Source organism: Poecilia reticulata, linkage group LG10, assembly GCF_000633615.1.
Source record: "Poecilia reticulata strain Guanapo linkage group LG10, Guppy_female_1.0+MT, whole genome shotgun sequence".
Classification (NCBI taxonomy): Eukaryota; Metazoa; Chordata; class Actinopteri; order Cyprinodontiformes; family Poeciliidae; genus Poecilia; species Poecilia reticulata.
The window spans coordinates 25,593,527-25,615,707 of NC_024340.1; the positions used below are offsets into that span (position 1 = coordinate 25,593,527).

The 22,181-nt window shown below is 41.4% G+C and overlaps 1 protein-coding gene across 1 annotated transcript in view; it reads right to left on the minus strand.

Moving 5' to 3' along the window:
- ndst1a (N-deacetylase/N-sulfotransferase (heparan glucosaminyl) 1a) overlaps positions 1-22,181 on the minus strand; it is a 62,092-nt gene extending 39,911 nt beyond the window's left edge. The window contains exon 1 of the mRNA XM_008420157.2: positions 20,994-22,181. The gene's annotated coding sequence lies outside the window, so the exon portion shown is untranslated. The remainder of the gene's footprint in view (positions 1-20,993) is intronic.

A 22,181-nucleotide genomic window follows, 5' to 3' on the forward strand; every position in this document is an offset into this window, starting at 1 on the left:
AAGGTGGAGAGAAGTGACGGGGTGACGTTCACCGTCCATCTGTGACACTTTGCTTGCGCGGAGCGGCTGGAGAGGACCTGCGTCTCGCCATTCATCTCACTGTCACTCCTTCTCCCAGAAGAAGATAAGTACTCTGAAAACTGTACCATGAACGCCTTGCGCTGACATTTCACTCATCTTAATTGTATTTTGCACTCCAGTGAGACATAACAAATTAGTCAGACTTCATTTATTTACTGAGAACGTCTTGCCRCGTTCACCGTTTCTGAAAGATGAAGCATTTAAATACGGAATCAAGCTTGAAAAAGCCGTTTTCGTGCACTCAAAGCCAGCTTGCAAACCTGAAGTATTATCAAGCCTGTTGTTTAACATGTCGGATTTCTTTGTGTATGAACAATGAGCGTCTTTGCATGACGTTTAATATTTTGCACTGACTAAATCTTAACTCCTGAAATTCCAAAATAAATTTGAAGAATCATTTCTCCAATTAATTTTTCTCTTTTTAACATMTCTTAATTTAAAAGGTCATGAATAAGAAGGGCAGGTAAGTTGATTGCCTTAATGGTAATTAAAGTAAACTAATGGCAATGCTTGAAATTTCTAAGAGGCTGCAAAGTATTCACATCCAAGTCATCAACAATTTCAGTAGGAACATTATTATAGCAGAAGTTCAGGAGGAACTTTGGTTTGAAGAGCTAACCAAACAGCAACATAACTTGACACAATTTGTAAAATTATGTTAATGTTAAAATGTTTTACTGGCAGTTAGTACCACAGCGGATGATAAAATACTGTATCAGTTATTTTTCCAAAAATATGACTTCTCTATACATCTTTATATTAAGCTGTGAGCCATCAATGACATGTTTTAGTTCTAAAATCTGAATACAAATATATTCAAAGCAACAGAAAAAAAAACTAACTTTATTTTGCATAATTTATGCAAGGTGAAGAGATAAGAGTAACTTCTAACATGCTGATGTGATTACGCCACCATATCTCAGCTCTATGGCCATAATAAATGCTGTTAGAACTGAGTGTACCAGGAGCATGTTGTGTTCGGACAAAATTGTCTACAGAAAACTTTGTCCAATAAATAGAATTAGACCGTTTGATTATTTGTGAAATTTGTGAACCAAGATACCAGATAGGGAGTTCTGACTTTTGCCAGAACCCACAACCAGTGTGTTCCCTCTGAGGTTTTACTGATTGCTCTCTTCCGGTTGATGACACAGAGGACAATGAGACTATCTGATAGGAAATGCCAACTGGTTGTTGATGAGCTAATTTCCGTACAACTGATAACATTTCGGAGYCTCTTCCTGAGCTTTAACAGCACAACCGAGAAATGTGTCTCTTCTTATTTAAGTTAGCAGTTCTCATAATAAAAAAAAAGAAGAAGTGATTCTTTGCTTCTCACACAGCAAAGTTTCCTTTTCTGGTGATGTTTGTGACTGCAGATGTTTCACTTCTCACACAGCAAAGTTTCCTTTTCTGGTGATGTTTGTGATAACAGACGTTTTGCTGGAATTAAAAATAAAATCCTGTAAATTTGCAGATAAATTACGAGAAAGAAGACAAAAAAGTTCAGTCAGTTATAAAGTTATCTTCTTTTTTTGGAGATAAATAGTGGGAAGTTTAAATTCCAAGTAAAATGAAACTAAAAATGTGGAGTTTATTTTGATTCTTAAAACSTCAGAGCAGATTTGTAACGCATGCCGTTTTGCAGAAGAATGCGTTTTACCAGTTTAACGGAATCAGCTTTATTGAATTCACCTAAACGTTGAAATTTGTCAAGATACAAAATATCAAAAAATCTAAAAAAAAAAAAAAACTAAAACGTTTTACACCAACTTTAACTGGCAAATAACTTATGCAAGAAAAGTTGTATGTTTATTAATTTTTGATTTTGAACTTAATATAAACAGATCTCTAATTTATAATGAGCACATGCCTGTGCAGTGTGTCCACTAGCATGGACCGCACGCGTGTCAGTGGACCTAATCGTCACCTTATCGTCAACTGTGCTTACAGATAGTTCCTGTAATTCCAACAGTAAGCTTTGCACAGTTGGGAGGAGAGTTCAAGATAAGTATGTACATCTCGCCACAGGGATTTGTTCTAAATGAGGAACAAGTCTTTCACTGCCACCGTGTTTGAYAAAACTGCAAACTAAAGATCAACATGACCTACACAGACCGAAGTGCAACACACTGGTCAGGCTGTGATGCAGTAAAGCCAGGGAAGGCAAACACATTCCACTAATAACCAAAATGCTTTAGACTCAATTCCAGGACAAATCTTACAAATGTAAAAAAAAAAAAAAAAAAAAAAAAAAAACACATTTGCAACTTTATTACCGTATATAGAAATTCTGACTTGCAATTTATAAATCTGCTCCTTTAAGAACTAATTGAAAAGATTAAGAAATGTTCTTTTCTTTTTCTCTGGCAGATATGCCAAAGATCCAGCTCCTTAGAAACAGATCATAAGAAGAAAATTATGTATAACTCAAACTGGTATTAAATTTTTCCACAGCAGATTCTTTAAAAGACAGTTTGTGATTTCTTAGAGAAATTAATCAATGTATAAAATAAAAAAACAATGGGGATTTGTAGTTGATCCCCCAGCTGCATTTCAGTGATTGTTTGGTTTTCAACCAAACCTACAGTTGCAGATTATTGTTCAGTGACAGTAAATCTGCAGGCTTCAGATTTCAGATTATACTTAATACCTGATCTGAGCTATAGATGCATGAAGGTAAACAATTTACWGGCTCATAAAACCTACTGTAAAAGCATATATTGACCGTCTTTTCTCTGTCTGGAGGGCTAATGCTGCCAGTAGACTTTGGCTGGTAGGCTGCAGCCTGTCTGGCTATGCATATGATGTAACTACTTTGTGGTTAGTTTGTAAATCTGACTAACATAATTGTATCTATATCTGTGCGATCATAAATGACACTTATTGGCAGATCCCCCCATCGTGGAGACTGGCCAAAGAAAATGCTGGCACAACAAGCAGAATGTATATTTATGTGATGTTTTGTGTCAACTGCAATGCACTCGACTGGATCCTGCGCTCAAGAAATTCAAGCCTAGAGTTTCAGGGAGTGAGGGGGGGGAAAAAAACTGACACCCAGCCATAAACATTACAAAGAGGCTGACCTCAGACAAGCTGCCATAGTCATTAAAACCATGACCACTAACCAGCGTCTTTAAAAAAAAAATGCAAGAGTTTGAAGATGAGCTCTTCCCCCTACCACCGTTTTCTTTTCTTTTTTTTTTCCACAGGAGATACAAGCTCCGGATTTAAATTGGATAATTGTATATGCAAACACATTTACATACAGTGACATTAAACTGCCACTGTGAGCGAACCACCAGAAACCAAATTTAGATTTAAAGAGGTATAAAAAGCTCTGCGCGAACAGTAAGCGTCCTTCCCGGCCACATAACTCCTCCAGTAACAGAGACGTGCTTTGGGGTTTATTGTCTGCACAGGAGCCGTCGGCCGAGGCAACGTGGGGCCTGAGCGTCTCTCGCATACCGCAGAGGATACAAGTTTCCATCATACAGTTTTCTCCCTCAGGTGACAAGTCCGCGCTCCACTCAGCGACAGAGACGAGCGCAGGCCGTCAGGATGGCTCTGTCAGATGGATGAGTATGGGAACTGTGTGTGCTGATGGCGGTCAGCGTTTGGGATGAGTGGTGTGGATGTCACTGGCAATGGAGTGGAATCTGAAATAAAATCAAACAAGCCCTAAGGCTGACTTTGAAAAAAAAAAAAAGAAAAAAAAAAGTCTATCAGGGTATTACTCTGCAGAAAATTTTGCTGGCATAGTACTTTTCAACCCAAGTGGGGTGTGACAGCTCGCAACACGATATTAATATATTATTTGATCCACCCGCCCCCGAGTAATGGAGCCATAATGCATTAAGAACTCCAGTGAGGCTGAAGACCCTGAGCAGTAAAACATTTGACCACTTCTCATATGAGATGACATTCGGGTCATGTGAGGACAGCGAGGCGGTGATGAGGTTAATATCACTGTTACTGGTAGCCAGAGGGAAGGAGAAAGAAGAAAATGAGAGGACGGAGAGTGAGTGCAATGCATTTCACTTTTTTGGCACATCAAATTACCTGCTCTGCAAAATGCAATGAAGAAGCAGCCCGCTCACTGCTAACAGCTTCTCTAATGGTGTTGCCTTTAAAACCTTTATCATTAATTCATTGCCAAGAAATTTCCAGAAGCAAGGGTTGGAGCTTTTGTTTTTAGCTGAACTTTATACCCGGAGCACTCGAGATCAGTGAACGCCCAAAAACAGCTTTTTTTTTTTTTTTTGGAGGGTGCTGAAATAATAATAGAAAAGAAGTTATAAGGCAATTAGCTCAAGTTCAGAAGACTTTAATTTCAGACTATTCAGAATGGTGATTTGCTGAGAAGGAAGCATGTAGGGTGGTAATGAATGCTAGCGTTTTCCATTGTGTTTTCTGTCAGAAACGGATGGTTTGATTAAGCACATAGCACATTCAAGACTAGAATCTGAAATTACTTTCTCTACCGCTTTACAAAAATTGTACATAAAGAAAAAAAAGTAATTTCTTTCACTGTATTTTTTCCAAAGATATCACCACACCCCAACCATACCTAGGAAGACAACAATCCCAGTCACCTTTTATCTGTGTTGTATCCATCAAAAACTCTTGTTTCCTTAAATGTAGAGGGGTGAGCCACCATCGCACAAAAAAAAAAAAATCAGCTTCCAAATCAACACAATTAGGCATGGAGAGAAATGTGAGGCACGTCRTCACATCTCAAGAGCTTCATTAGGGCTCGCAAAAAGACAAGAAGATGACAGACGGGACGCTGTGTGTGCAGATTTGGGAGGAGCCTGAGCAGGTGTACTTAGCAAACCAGTTACCATGGAACCTAGGTAGAGCTTGTCCTAGATAATACAATACCACTGGGCTTATTGTTGACTGCAGGGGTTACAAAAAGGAGCATAATGACTTGTTAATGTCAGACGCAGACAATGTTTGGCTTTGTTTACCAGCGGTTAGACCTCAGTGGCATCACAATGTCTACCACCATAAACGAAAGGTTTTTCCATCCAGTAGGTCTGGATAATACTAGAGTTCATTTAGGGTGTCSCAATGATGCAACATTAGTGCTTTATGTGCAGTCTTTAAAAACTGCACCAAATTTGTTGCTAGCCTTAAGCAAGCAAGTTACAATTATGATAMATTTRTGTTAACTTCCTGGTCAAAATTCACTATGAACCCATTCCTGCTGTGAAGGTGTGTTACTTTTTCAAATATTGGCTGATCCTTGAAAGATGAGACTCCAGTTAGTAATGGTTAAGTGTAGTCACCATCATGTTGATCCCCCAGTTAGTCTACTTAGCTGCCACTGCATGACTATTTTCTGGTTGTTTCAATAATTTCTATGAAGTCTTTAATCAGTGATGGATCCCTTACTTGTAATAGAATGACATCATGTCACAGTTAGACTACATAGTCAAATTRGTCAAATAAACACGTCTTCATAGCAGAGGAAGACTAGGTGCTACCATGATGGACAACCTACCATAGGTGATTTTAAGCATATAAACCCACTCAAAGTGAAATTATTCCAATTTGTGAGGCAAACTGCAGTATTATTGAATATTAAACATTTCCAGCTAAGTTTGTATCTACTTTTTCAGCCACACAAGGTCGGCATTATTGCACATTATTACGCTGCTGGCTGTATGAATCTACATAATCAGCTGCAACTCATCAGTCCACTTTAACAACTGGTTTTACACCCATCGGTTTTGTCTTCACAAAAACGCAKTTTCTTGATACAAGAGCACAGGCTGTCGGTTGAGAGCGTGTCCTGTCATGTTTTGCCTCAATCAAGGCTATGAAAGTCAAAAAGACGTTCTCCATATCCAGATTCTTTCAAGTCGAACAGGGTAAACATTTAAATTTTGTGCCAGGCTGTCATTCTTGCTGAGGTATAGTCTCATAGTTCTTTGGTAATTATCCAAACAGACTAACAATCAGATGATTGGGGCTCAGGAAAACAGCTTCCAGCTTACTGACAATCTTTTGCCAAAGCATTTGTGGTTAGTTGCTGTAAGCTGGCAAAACAGCTTAAAAAGGGAGTCAATTTGGCTAAAAAACCTACTGCTCTGAGGATCTCTTTACTTTTCTACAAACTCACCTATTTTTACTAAAAGGCGAGGAAACGGGCAATGGTTACTTCACATAGCTTCACATCAACATTTCTAGTCTATCCCTTTGAAGTAATTTTAATAACAGAACCTCAGTAAATTGTGCAAGCCTAATTCTTCAATACAAGAACACAATGGGGCTTTTATCACCATTACAAACTTACCATCAAAGGTCTAAAATTAAAGGATTACGGTGCAAGCAAAAACCTGAATATGTTAGCAAAATGTAAAACAAAAAACCCCCCAAAAAAGCAGTGTGGCAGTAGTGGCAAATTACACAGAAGAAAGGAAAAACAATGAATTGTGTTTCATCACCAGCTTCCTTTCACTTCTGCTACAAAACCATCTCYGGATTGAATCAGTAGCCGAAAGTTTGCCGCCTGCTGTGACCYCAGCTGGCATCTGATGAGTCTAATGCACTGGTAGGTCAATATGGAACASGAAGCCTTTTACTCCAATATCATGAATCTCAAAACCAAGCCTTTACCTTTTTATCGTTTGCGTAGGTCGACATGTTCTCTGATGGAATTTGAGTTGGGGGGGCGGGTGCAGCATGTGGTGCATGTTTAATGCAACAATCAACGGCTCTTCAGGGAGTTATTGAATACCTTAGACTGCTGGAGTACTTTAGGAAGATTCGGCAGCTTATAGAAAAAGTCTATGACCCAATCAAGTTTAACTACGACTAAGACTCAATGATTGGCTTTTTTAATTAATTCTCCAATTAAAATAAGTACCGTAATAGTCTGAGGAAGACTTTCCGATGTTTGAAAGAGTAGAACAAAACCTAAAAGAGTCAGAAATGAGAGGCAATAATGTAGTTTGATACGGATCCCGCTGAAAACAATCCATAGTTTCAAATTGCTTCCAGATGCTCAGTTGCCTTGCATATTTTGGCCCTATTTTGCCATTCTTTCAATCTTTGGGCTTCCTATTAGTTCCCATCTGCCAAGCCACCACCCAATGCATTTCTGACTACACCACTGGAAACTTTGGGTACTTCTGTCTTTTATAAAATAAATAAATAAATAAAAAAAACAGCTGAACCACAGTTTACGCTCTGTATCAAATGCCTGAAAAAACACCAAAAATAAAATACAATCTTCACACTGCACGACTTTATAGCAAAACCTGGCTGTTTCTTCTAAGACAGTGAACACATCTCTGGAGTGAGGATTTTGTCATTTCGTGGCAATTCAATTACACATAAGGCTGAGAATCCAAACAGGATCCAAGGTATGTTGTGAATAGTTTTCATCCCTACAGCTGTTCAACAAACGTCATAGAAGTTTTGTGCAAAACCTCAGCAGAGTGTGGTGATGGACTTGCACCCTGAAACGCAGTTCACATGCTGCACACCGATACAGACAGCTGTGATGGAGCCCAATGGGACATGCTGGATGTGGAAATGTTGGCAGTCTTTATGAAATTTACCAGTAATGGTGGACACAGAGCACATTTTCTATCAAATACACAATGCCAGTATTAAATGCTAGGGATGGTTTAAACCATCTRCCTTATAATCATTGCATGTTTGTTTTGAAATAAAAATGAAATCATGATAAATTGAAGAAATGTGTAACACTGACTGCGCACAAGGTAGGATGTCTCTTATGCTTCCAGCAAAAATAATAATTTATGACACAAAGAGTTCTTCAGGCTCCTGAAAAAATCTGAGCTTTTCTTCCTTTCAAATATTGTTTTAAACATGTGTTACTACAAACGACCCTTGTAGGAATTGGTCCATGTTTATGGAAAAAAAAAAAAAGTGTTTATGAGAAAAGGAGATTTACTAGAATTCTCTTTGCTGACTTTTATTTGGACAGATCCCTCTGTTCCACAACCTGGAGGGTTTTAATGTAGCAGCAGATTTTCAATGATGCAGTGACAGCTCTGTAACCTTGGGCTGTTTGGAGGAAAATTGTTTTATCTGCAAAAACATCTCATTGTTATAGCAGTTAGATTCTCAACCTGTCAAGAAAGTTGAAAGATTGAATGATTGAATTTGTTAAAAATCATTATCAGGGGGTCGGAGCTTTACAGAATGCATGATGGGAAAAATCAATCTAAAAAAAATAATTTGCGTATGTCTATATTGTTCTAGAATTGTCTAACATTTTCTTGCTTTGTGTGATACTAAGCCGGAGCAAACGTCACTGTAGGACAATTGGGAAACAGTACTGGGGATTAAAAGAGCATCAGTGGAAAAATTATTGACCTGAAATCTTTAAGCTGAGGCTACAACAAGCATTCAAAGCCAACAAGGCATGAATTAAAAAAAAAACTGAATGAACACAACYGTATAATATAATCAATTATGTACAGACATGCTTAAAAAAAACACACAGCCAGATGATCTGTCATACCAAGTCTGTGCTCTTTTCCGCTTTTGTTTTCAGCAAACGAAGACTGAAAACAAAGGAAAACAAAGTTCTGCTCCACACAGCGTTAACAAAGACGTGTAAAACAGCCTTCAACTTCAAGATTTTTATTTTCTCGYTCGGATCTTTCTGGGATGTTTTCATTCAGCCCTCCAGACCACCTGAAGCCTACCACCAGGAGAAAACCCTTTCACTGCTCTCATAACAGACATGGAGGGGAAAGGGAAAGACATCCTCGTGATCGGGATACGCAGTCAACTAACATTAAAGCGCACAGCAGACATGTACAGCCTTCTGGAAACATCTGTGGATTTGTGGAGGATTGTCAGGGAGGAAGGATAAACAACATGCTTACAAGCATCTCAAACCTCCATAACCAGAGCCCAGGTAATGCATAAATCACAAGGTTGTGGTTGTGGATCAAAGAGGACCAAGCGTTGCATGGTGCAAGTTGCAGGAAGTGCATGAGCCAAAAGAAAAAAACTAACTTTCTTCGAGAAGAAAGTGGAGCACGAGGAACACTGAAGAGAAAAAAAAACAAAACGTGCAGCTAATTGAGACGTTTAGTTCAAAGACGTGCTTCAGCGATAACTTGAGTTCAGGAAAACATGAGAAGGTAGAATAATGGTCGCAAACAAAGTGGAGCAGAGGAGAAACATGCAAATGGAGGGGGGGAGAAACAAGAGAGCTAGAAGAGAGAAACCCCTGACAAAGGCAACAGAACACAGTGAGAACACAGTGAGAACACAGTGGTGCCGAGCACAACACACCAGAACAGGCTGTAATTGTGTTGTGCGGGACTGACCCCAGCGCATCCCAGCAGGCACTGCATGATGAATGGGCCTGGCATGACTACATCCCACACATCACCCTCCCTCCTCCATCCACCTCCTCCTCCTCACATGCTCTTTTCTCTTCCTCGCTTCCCTGTCGCCACTATTAGCCCTCCTTCTGTCCCTCCCTTCTCTCTCTCTCCTCATCGCCCCCAAAAACCACACTCCATTCAGCCGCTGCCATCCTGCAAGATTAATTTGCATTCAGGGCACTTAGTCCTCGTATTGTGTTCTGACACAATGACATATTACAGTGCATGGCACACCTATTAAACATATAGTCTAGCATGAGGAACAATGCTTTTTTTTTTCTTTCCCCCCCCTTTTTTCCTGCGAGATATTATGATGGAGTACAAATGTGTAGAGGGGGGAAGCATGCCGGGGTACGGCTTGATTGGTTAAGAACACAGAGCGGCTGACACGGGAGTCGCTGCAGAATCATTACAGGAACAGTTAGATAACCTCGATTAATGATTCACTAGAGCCAAACTAATAAAGTGGGTCAGACTGTGTGTTGGCAGTGGTAGCGAGTGAGCAGAGACCTTCAGGTTAGGGCCGCGTGTGAAGAACAGCAGCAGCAGCGAGATAGAGCTAGTAAAGGAAAATTAAAGAGGGAGAGAAAAGCAATAGAAGTGTTGGTGTAGCTCGACTCTAGACCCTGAGGAATGAGACAGTAATGCAGTGGAAATGGGCTTTTTCCTCTTTCTTTGCACACTCCCATTCTCCTTGCACTGATCCATCGTGCCAAAGTCCATAGGGAGCGAAAGAAAATAGGGAGGGGGGTGAGACGAAATTTAATTTGCTACACTGTCTCTAGCTATCACCCACTACGCCTGGGGGCCCGAAAAGAAATAGATTCTGGAATTTAAAAAAGAAAGAAAAAGTTGAGCGAAACAGGGAAATAAAAACAGGGGCACTTGGAGACAATGGCGCAGAGGGTGGCTGGGAGAAATGAGAGTGGAGTTTAAGAGGGGTGGAGGGTGGGGAGGGGGGTAAGTATGTAGGAGGACGGTTATGTAGGCCAGATATTAACTGCGTGGTTATCATAAACCGGCTCTGAGGCCCGGCCATCTGGGGAGGCCATGGGGTTGTTCAAACAATCACATCAGCGTGGAGGACAGTCGCCACTCCTCACAATGCAACGATCAAACTGAGAGGTAGCTGGGGGGTTAACAAGCCATTATTTCACCCTGTTGCTCTCCCAGAGGGGTGGGGGTGTGCAGGATGGAGCTCTGTTGGTCCTTCAAACCCCACAGCGCACCTTTGGGCTGTTAGTTGACAAAGAGGAGCTTAGCGGATGGACGGCAGCACAGAGGCCTCTTTTGGGGAGAAAAGAAAGAAGCAAGGGCGTCGACTATAGAGACAGTCGTGGATTATATTCGAGTCCCATTACTCGCCTCTAGCTTTTCACTACCTGTCACACAAGCACTCGGAGAACTAAAACAGTAAAGCCACAGCCTTTCCGACTTCAAAAGGCTGCTTTACTGCGGTAGATGAGCAGCAAAGCAGAATAAAGGAAGAAAAGAAGAAAGAGGAATGTTTAAAGAAAAAAAAAACGCTATCGCTATAGCAATGTGTTGTGGAATATTAACATGAATTTCAGTGTCGGGTTTAGACTTGAGAACGGAGCTGCAYATTTGCTGGTGCCTATCTGCAGTGGTCATTGGGTCAGAGGCACGGTGCCCGACGGTACCGTTTTTGGACTGTGTGAGGAATCTGGAGAGAACCAATGTGTGTACAGGGGAGAACATGCAAGCAGAAAGAACTTAGGACTTTTTTTGTTGCAATTGTGTCCCCCCTAGCTACTTTCTCATTGTTCTTAAACTTGAATAAAAAGCATCTAAACTATTATTGGTAAAAATGTAATCACAAAAGTTATCCCCCCCACTTTGTAACAATAAACAATCTAATAATTACCCACCTCAAATAGCCACATAGTTAGGTTGTGGGGTTGCAGAATGAATTAGTTGATCAGATCTCTGAATCACTTCCACAGCTTCACCTCAGCCCATTGAGATCCAATAAGCCCAGGTTGGGCTGCAGCTCAGAGTTGGGGGGCCATTACCAAGAGAAAACAAACAACAGACCTTTGGCTGGGCTCACACAGCCTGGTCCAGACACCTGTGTTCCATTCACCGCTTATATCCGGCCACTTAACACTTCACAGAGGGGGTAGACTGCTGTTTGTGTTTGCAGGCTTGTACTGCTCACTGAAGTTCCTCTAGTTAAGTTTCGCACGGCCTCAGAACTCCTCTGTAAGAACAGAAAGATTCTGCTGTTGGGTTCTTCCGCTCGGGGGCAGCCGGCTGTCGAACCACCCGACTGTCACGATGGACCCCACTTGTAGATGCCCCTCTGAATAAAAGTGTTCAAAACCTGGCAAAGCAACTCTCATTCATCCTGCTGTTGTCTTTCAAAGTCTCCAGTCTTCCTTCTGCCCCATCTGTGCCTGTGCTGACCTCCAGGTTGCCAGCACCTGTCCCGCAGAGACAGGGGCAAGAGCTGCACAAACACACATACACACACACACCAGTACCACCCAGGCTGGATGAGACAGCATTGTTGCGGATCACTGGAGGGGTGCGCTTGAAGCTGCCAGAACCTCCATTCTGGGGTCTGCTCTTCTTTCCACCCCAGCAACTCGAGCTAGAAAGCGGGTATGTCATCAGCTTAGGTCCATTTGTGCATGACATGCACTAATCTAAAATGGAAATGATCCATATCTCTGGCTAAGCACTTATCTTTGCAACACAACAATTAGGTTAGATTGAAGGCTGAGCTGTTCATATGTATTAATGTCCATTTGTATCCCAGGACGAGTCCCACTGTTCACAACGCAGCGTCGCTCAGAAACGGCAGCCGACCGGACGTCAACCGGCTAGCTGGTGCTTTGGCCCAGAGAGGCTTTGGAGAGGGGAGGAAAGGGTGAGTGAGAGAAATTCAGCTACATATTTACGGCCCTGGTGGGACTGTAAAAACGCTCGCAGATGAGAGACTCAGTGAGGTCAGAGACATGCATGTTTTTAAACAAGCACAGTTGTCCTGCAGACAATCAGTTTCTGTCATCGCAGGCTAACAAAGGAAATCCGAAACCCCTGCTTGACCTTTGCGTAGGCGTCCGCTCCTGGCTTTCTTCTGAGTCTCACTGCGAACTAACTGCCAGGTAAACACTGAGCGCCAATTTCCACCAAGGCAGCATCCGTTCATAGCTCTTTAAAGCCTCGGGATAAAGAGTCAAACAATGCAAAACTGCAAAATAGGAAGACTGGTCACACTCTCGCTTCTCACTAAACCAGGTACAGTTTCTTGGAATCCAATAACTTTGCAAACACTGAAATGCATCCTTTTTATCACATACTCCACAGTGTGCCTTTGAGGCTATTGAAGATTATAACAAAAAGTTAAATTCAGCAGCTGCATTTTGTGGTGCTGTGTAATCCCTAAGAACAATGTTTGACCCAATCCATTAAAATCACAGAGGTTAAAACGGTGTAACAAAGCACTTCTTGGTGTACAAGAATACAATACAAGAGTTTCAGCCTCATTACAAGTTATTAAGAAAAGGAGGGGGAAAAAAATCTATTTTGCTTTTTGATAAAGACGTGTAAACATGAATACCGTTATAAGATGTGCTGGCAGTTCTATATACGTTTTCTTCATTGATGAAGCCATAAAAGTTTAATTTCCTTAAAAAGAAACTGTATTTTTTTGCAGCTTTCATTTTTTTGGTGGCATATTGAGACACCGTTTTTTCCATGCCTTTATTAGAGAATCTCTAAATATAGAGCATGTTACAGGATTTATTTCCTCTTTAATATTTCATCAAAGAAAATCCATTGGTATACTCTACAATGAACAGTCCAGTTACACTGAACCAGATTTTTTTCCCTTTAAATAAAACATGTATTTCACATCTTTAGATCAACCTGGAAAAAAAATCATTTTAAAGCAAAAATAAAATGTCTACCACAAATACATTAAAACTGCTTCAATCATAAAACTGAATATTGGCTCTTCCTGGCAATGTACAAAGAAATTAGTACATAATTTCTTTGTACTAAAATTCGAGATTAGCCTTCCTGTCATAAGTGGTTATTTATTTTTTATCAAGAGCAGAGCTGACTTTACCAAATCTGTGTGATTTTTCAGATTTTCTGTTTTTTTGTTTGTTTGTTTGTTTTTTCCTCCGGACCATAATCAAATGTGATATTTGTTGAAGGGTTAATTCTCTAGTAAGCCTCTTAAGGTGCAACAGAGCTGGAGCGTACACCGCAGCGGATAAAGAACCTGATGAAGTCCAACCTTGGACACAGCACATTGTTCGTTATTGATTTTATTCAAAGTACCATGTAAAATAAAAGCATTGTAAATATTTTATCACATACTCCATAGTGTGCTTTTGAACACTTTTATGTCCAGTTGCTCACTGAACATGTGAGACCTTCTTTTTCTGAATACAAAAGGAATGGCTCATGCACTAATTGTCCGAAAGCATTAAAAGGTGAACCGATGTAAAATCATAAGAACATTGCTGCACTTTCAAACTCCTTGCCTCCCAGGTGTTGCAGAAATGTTTTTCAAAGAAAACTAAATTGTTGACATTTGACACTGGTAGTCATCTTAGCAATCCAAATGGCTAGAGTAACTAAAATTGCACTTTTCATGTGTATCCGCTAGAGAATGTAGATTCTTTACTTCTGAGATTTCAAAAACCTGGCAACATTTTCAAACCATGCATTTTTCACGACAGGTTAAAAACTCAACTAAAAGCTGATTTGTGGATCAACATTAATACAATTAAAAACTACATCCAGATTACTTCAGTTTAGTTAAAACTCACTTGTTTTGAAACTCTGATCCCACGTGTGCAGGATCGCATTTAGCAGGGTGTGCTTTTCCAACATCCTATTTGGAATAACACCGCATTCAGCTTGAGGCAATGGACAGGAAAGATTGCACACAGTTTGAAGCTAGGTAAGAGTGGTATTTGCACTCGGCCGAGGCCACCAGACAACTGCATAAACTCACAAAGGCCCCTCCACCAATCTTCTCCCCATGTTCAGTTCACTGAACTTTAGGTCTGATAATACGAGGTTCAAGTCCAACACGCAGTGGAGGAAAATATTTGCTCATCCACTGCTACAACAGCATCATCACCAACGCTTCCTTTCCCACAAAGTGGAAAATCTGCACCCAAAATGCGACTTGTTTAATGCTCGCCAAAATAAGAGCTAGGCAAATCTTTATTCTTTACTCAAGCATCTCTCAGATAAACATCTCCAACTCTGGGTCTGTGATAAAAAGACCCTTCCAAACAGCTAAAAGGACAAAGGAAAAAAAAAAAAAAAGAAGAAGAAGAATCTAATCGGATCCATTGAATGATGGCACTTACGATGAGGACGGGGTTAGAATATCCTGCAGTGGAGTGGTGTGTTCCCATTACCACATCTCTCCATCTCTGAAAATGGCTTCATTAACAGGGCTCACAGCCGAGAGCTCCCTAGCCGAGCTCATGAACGCGCAGTAGCCCGAGGGTCTGTTGGAATGGCTGAGGTGAAGTCCATTAACACCCGACAGCTTGTTTTTTTGACCGCTAAATAAAATGGGGCGTTTTTTTTTTTCTTGTCTCGCTGTAAAAATAGCCTTTAGCTCAAGAGCTTGAGAGCAAAGAAAACTCTGCTCAAAGCACAGAACTATATGTGAAATGGTGGCATAAAACCAGGTGAAGCTATAAAGTGCAGTGACGTGGCTTTCTTTTTGTTATTCACCTGACATCACTGGCTGGAGAATTACTGAGCAATGTGGCTGCCACTAAGGGCCTCATTAAAACAAAATGGAGGCTAATGCGGTAACGAAATATTGAAAATAGAGCACCTTTAATGGGTGACATAATGCACCTAACAATGCTGAGAGGGGGATGGATGTGATAAGCTGAGCTGCTGTATTCACCAGATCCTCTACTGACAAACATTAATCCATATCTCACATAACCTCTCCTGGCACATTTCCTGATCTGTGAAGCAACCAGAGCTGGCCAACTGTGAGCCCCCATGACATAGTGCTTACTTTCCCAGCACTTAAGCTCCAGTCATGTGGCACCTGATGAAACGCTACACCCCGGTCACCATTATTGGTCAGGATACAGGAGCCCGTGGAATGTATCAGATTCCTGCCTCGGGGAGGGGATATGCACCTTGGAAACATGGTCCCATCTCCAACAGCTAGCCTGTCCAAATCCACACCTCTTTCTGTCTTGCTTCCATTCACCAAAATGATACCACAGGGCAGCTAGATTTAATCTGCCTCATCGCCCAGTTGTCATGTTTTTTTTCTTTTTTCCGTTCTTCTTCTCCATCCTTAATGTTACGGCAAAGCTGCTGAAGCATCAACACTATACCATTCGTTGGTTTAAAAGTCTCTTTAACATGATGCCACAAAAACTGCTGAAGTGGCCAGAGTTTTCACCATGAAGTACCACACTGTCGTCGCTTTCCCGGATCTTGCTGCGCACTGCCGGTTAGCTGGCAGGGGGAGAAAAAGAAATGCAAGTTTGGAAGAAGAATAAGCTCTTTAAAAGGAAACTAAACTGTATTTTCTAAGACATGATGAGAAGTTTAGTTTATGCAAGCTTTGAGAGAATGAGAGCAAGCATGACTTTCGGATGGATAACAAGAAGGCTAAGGAGAGTACAGCTCGGTCCGTCACAACAAGCAATAAATCAACTGATCATATGATGAATTAAAACCAGCTCAATAATTTCCATTTGCATGATTGTTTATTCATTGTTTGTCTCTCTATCAAAGACTGGATGACAAAAAATTTCAGTCTGGCGCATTGATCTCAACTAGTCCATGTAAACAAACATGTGTTGTTTTGTTTATTCATTTTGGATGTTTAAAATATCTTCCAGTTCCAATGTTAAATTTTCATTGGAAATTAAACTGTGTTGACCTTTGAGTGGGTGTACATACATTAATATGCCATTACCATTACATTACTTGAAATTGATCTCAAAATAACAACATTATTATTTTTCACAATAACTTCTGGGACAATTTATCATCCAGCAAAATTAGTTATCGTGACAGGCCTAAGTACAGCAAAGTTGCTTTGTTGTTTTATTCTTTTGATGTTTTTAACTACTGTCATGAAGAATGCCGGATTTCCAGTGAAGGAGCTGCGTCCTCCTGCATCTACACACAGAGATCGTTGTTCTAGCAATCAAAACTGGAATAATCACGATTAGATGCCAAAGCCAGTTTAAAACAAGTCAACTCAGCAACCACTGTAATGACAAATCATATTTCAGCAAAACACACACACAGTGTGAGAATCCCTTTGCTGCTAACGCAAATAATTAATGAGCACTCACAGCATGAAGGCTACGGAAAAAAAAATATTCTAAATGCAAATCTTCTTACGGCTCCAGAATCGGCTAAAATCTGCAACAGCAGGTCAAAGCTTTACGAGAAACCAGATAATCAGAAAATGGCCACAGGATTCTGAACAGTGCATCTCTCATCAACAGTATGAAGAATCGTAGACTTCATGTTTCAATTCAATTTAACCACACAATATAATACATTCTTGTTTCATACCTTTGCGTAAATATCAATATAACATCTTAATTACATTTTTCTTAAAGTTGTGATTAGTTGCTCCAGCGCTAAAATGTACCCGCTGCTCATCTGCTGAAGGAGGCTCACAATGATTGAAAACTACTTTGCTCTCTGGTGCAACAATGGCAGCGCATATCTCCCCTTCTCCAGAGAGCAACAGTTATGCCACGCTGTACTCTGGCCCATAGTATGGAGTATCTGTGAGTCACTGGCCTGCGTAATTCAGTCTAGGGAATTATGACAGTGGAAAATCATTTCCCTGGGCCACGGATAGGAGGCCACAGCTAATCGTTCAGTAATCTGATCTGCCCGCATACTGCGGCGTTCAGCCTCGCCGTTAGCCTGGCCAGCCGGTCACACATGTGGACACCCCCCACCCCACCCCCTTAGTGCCTGCCAACTGTCTAGTGGAGGCTAGCACCATTCAAAAAAAAAAAAAAAAAAAAAGACAACTCTCCAGGTTTTCCTGAGGATTACAGATGCTATCGGATCATTGGCTAATACTGGGTTTTGCTGAGCTGTTTGAAATGTATTTACTCCTCTGCACCCCTCACGACTGTTAAGCCCATGCTCAGGAACCGAAATACAAGCTGCTTCACGGGGAGCAATATTGCAGCCTGCCTCTTGCATTCTGGTGGATGAATCCAAGAGTTTGATTTTTAATGAGGAAACATCTGAGTTTGTCTGTCAAAACAGCGGGATATTTTGGGAGAGCTTCCAGTTGTCGATACTACTATCTAGCGGAGCACGAAGTGTTGTAGTAGTATATGAATAAGACCCATCGGAGAGGAGTAGCGAGGCACAAAGCCGCGCTTATACCCAGCAGAGAAGACGGAGGAGGGGGTTCGAGTTTTGGAAAGATGCCTGGCCTGAGCCGCACTCTGTAGAGAGGTCTGCTCCCCACACACTGAGAGTGCCTACAAGGGGCAGTGACATGGAAAAATACAAGAGCTGGCATGTTGTGGGCCCTGTAGCTCCCAACAATTACTCTGCTTAGCATTAAATGTGATGGTAGAATTACTGCACCTGCACACGATTAAACTGACATCCTGATGTGGAGATAACAATGACAGACATTTTTCTTTTTTTTTACTCTGCCTCCCTTTCAGCTGCAACAAAACATAAATTTCTTGTCATGCCTATAGAGTCTGACAACCTGTATGTTTAGGTAAGTCGGTGCAACTCGATTGCATCACATCGCGGGTCTATCCGAGTAAAAATAAATAAATAAAAAAAAAACATGCCGATATATGATCGAATGCTTGCAGCAGCGGCAGTGGCAGCCTTCATCAACTAATAGCGCCAGACCACAGCATGCTTGGCAGCCAGCGGGAGCAGTCAGATGGAGGTTTAGAACGACCAGACAAACAGTTGGCTCGAATAAACAGACCACAACTTGAGATTCGGCTCTCTGCAAATTTGACAAACGAATGACAGTAATCTCCAAATGGAATAAGCCCACATGCCCCCCCACCACCACCACATCTCCCTCAATCCCGCTCCGTCCCCCTCCAGCCACAACACTAACAAATACAGGGAGGAGCATGCGATATACGACACATGGCTGGAGGATAACAATAATGTGAAACACTGATCAAATAATAAATCTTATGAAACCAGAGGGACGAGCACGTTGCGGTTGCAAGAATTTGCTCTGCAGCTGAGGGCGAAAACGCAGGGAAAAGTCCTTGTGACTTTGCCAAATACATTTTGAGCGTGAGTCATTCTTCTTCAGTAATCTCTTACTCACTTGGGTGCGCGCGTTTGCATGCGCATACACCCCCAAGGCAAAAGATTTCAAGCAGGTCTGGACGGCCCTTTTATTTATTTTTTTTTTCCTCCTACAGAGCAGAGTCAAGTGTTTGTAGTGTTTAATAGATGCAGCTCTAGGTGGAGGCAAACATTTGCTCCTATTTTAGACCACAAAAAAAGCCATACTGCAGGCATTTATCAACCTGTAGAGACACAGACAGAAAGAGACTGCAATAAACATACTAAAACTGAATTTGTTTTTTTGTGGGGGGGGGATTTGTGGGGGGTGTGGGGGGGACGACAACAAGGCTACTTTCTAAAACAAAAACAAAACAAACAAAAAAAAGAAAGAAAAACTCATGTAGGTGAATCATGTTCTACAAACAGTACGTCTGATTTTGCCTTGCTCATATTCAGGGAATTTAACTGAAACTCCATCTCAGTAATTATAATCTTGAGTAATAAATGTGCATAAGTTCTCAAAGTTCATAATTCATCTATAAGATTATTCAGCAGCACAGATTTAGTCTTCAGGTACGTTGTAATCCACATTTTCACAAGTTTGTTCATTCTTGTACTAATAGAAATTAGAGATACACCAAACAGTTTGCTTTTTCCTTTACATATTTAGTGTATTTATAACTAATGTCTGTATTCTGTGAGCACGTAAAACTGAAATCAGAAATTCCTTGTCCCCCTGCCACACACAATCCTGACCAATATATCTAATATTTTGCTTCCTATTCATTAAATGCATCAACACTAACAACTGGAGGCATTTTCGGTTAATGAATACATTAATCAACCCCGTGTTACCTGATGCAGCCGAGACCAGATAAAGATTAGAGACACATGCTCTCATGCTTGTAATTCCTTCCTTTTCTGTGGGATCGAAAACTTTCTCAATCAAAAAAAAAAACTGCAGCACATTCTCCTCCCATTTATTTATCACAGAGTTAAAAAGAAATCTGTAAATGGTATCGATCGTAAACTCAAATCAACGCATCTCCACAAAAAAGAAAAAAAAAATTGATATGCGAGCACATTTTAGCTCTAATCATGTTTCTTTCTCACTTTCATTAAATGCATTAAAAACTCCAGTATTTTTAGTCAATAAACACATCCACCACCAACAATACCTCAATGCCTGTCCATTTATTTGTTTCTTGTGTGTGGTAAAAACAAGAAAGATTGATACTCTAATCAATCTAATATTATAATTCAATAATTAGTGGTTAGATCCAAAACTAATATCTCATATGTCACATAATCTGCAGGATATTTTTTCCCCTCCTTGTAGATGTCATAATCCTTAGTAGAAGAAAAACACCTGATTTATAAGCGGTGCTCTTTTATAAAACAAACAAGCAAACACTAATTTGAAAGGCAATACTGCAAATTGATGATTATCTTGAAGTGTTGGGATTGTATGATCTTGGTATTATTTGGGAGTTATGATAATCCTTTGAATTAAATATTGTGTTCTGACATAAGACCCTGTTAAAAATGCAGCCAACATCCCTTCTGTTATCATAGATGATAATTGAGCCAAGTCCCCCAGATCAATCCGAGCCTAATGGAAAGTTACAGCACTCATTGCATTCCTTTTCTAATCTTTTGTCCACCTCTTTCATTTGCAGGCTAACTGGATGTTAATGTGAACACAAAGCAGTTTCTCCACCTATACGGTTACACCATGTCTCGGATTCCTAGCAATAACTTGAGTCGAGCAGATAACGCTGTACACATCCAGGCTGCTACAAAGTTACAAAAACAAGTTGCTCGGGTGTCGCTTTGCTCTGCTTTGCTTTGCCCGGGCTGCACTACGGGGACTCGACTCCATAAAGGAATTCCGACGATAAATCACAGAGCACAGCAGCCGGACACGCAGCTCTATCCCGGGGCACAGACACTTCGACCCGACGAAAGCGTCAACAATAACGCTAGCTTCCCCCCGGTTCACGCTGCCCGACGAGGCAAACCGAAAGCCGCGTCGAGCCTCCACCGTGCCGCCGGGGCTTTGTGTTTCCAGCCGGGAGAGTCGGGCCGAAAAAGGCTGGCCTCATCTCCGTCTGCGCCAGACACGAGCCCCGGCCTCAGAGACCGAGCGGCGGAGCTTCTCCGTGCTGTAGCAGCCAAACAGGAGCAACCCCGATCGGGCTTCGCCTTGTGTGTCGATGTACTCACCTTGTTTAAGCTTGTTTTTGCTCCGGGCCGGAGCTGGCTTGGTTGAATACGGCTTTAGAGCACGCTGGGTGCAGGTCGTCGCTTCGGCTCGCTGTCGGCGGTGTTGTGGAAGCGGCACAGTGGCGGTCTCGGCCGGGAGAGATCGGGAAATGTGAGAAAGCCCCTCTCTTTCTGCAGCTCTGAGCACCGGCAGTAGCCCATAACTGTCTTCAGGAGGCGCCAGCGCGGCACATTTTTTCCCTTTCATATGCGCATGCAAGCACACTGAAGTCCTCAGGAGCACTGGTTTATCTGCATCCGCTCCTCGTCACTGCTCAGATTATTGGGGCCTGGACGTGCTGTGTGTCCTACTATTGTGGGAAAGCATTTATCGCAAATGGATGCTGGAATTACCCCAAACGTTTTTTTATTTTTTTATTTTTTTTACATTTGTATTTCTCTCGAAAGTGCGTTAATATACAGACTAAGTCAGGGGCGCCACCAGAAAGTTTCAAAGGGGGCTACCAATACTTTGTATGTCAGCAAAATGTTCATGCCAGTTTGTCGATGTAACTTTATATCAGTTTTTTGTTTGTTTGTTTGTTGCATTTTGTTTTCACATTGTACTTTTTTGCAAGCAGACTATCATTTGTAAACAAAGTTATGCGTGGTGACGACCATTGCTTCTTTGGGCCAGAAAGGACGGGTGCGGGAGAGAGCACATACCTGGAAAAAACAAACTCTGGAAGTCTGAATTTCTGCTGTCCCCATTTGTGCTGTAATTACAACTGCATTACCTTTTTGAATGTCAAGAGCAGCTCAAGTACAGGTTTTGCAATGTGATATAGCTAATGTTGGAACAGTGCCAGCAAATGTGTTCTGCATGCTGAATGAGACGAGATGCTCTGCGTGCCCTGACCCACAACATGCTGGCAGCAGCATCGCTAAGCAGAAAACCGAGRATGAGGTACGATTTCAGCACAACCAGGTCATGCAGTAGTAGTGCTAGCAACACTGAAGGGCTCCTTTTTTTCACCACAGTTTTATTTTTCCTGTAGATGTTTCAGTGTGTATTCACTGCATACCGCACCGGAGTTTATTTGGAAACGGACCGAGACCACCTCAAAAAGTGGGTTTTGGTCCGTTTTCATAGGGTTAGAATGAATGTCGTTTAATTACAATAAATAGTGCTTTTATTCAGCTGAAAGT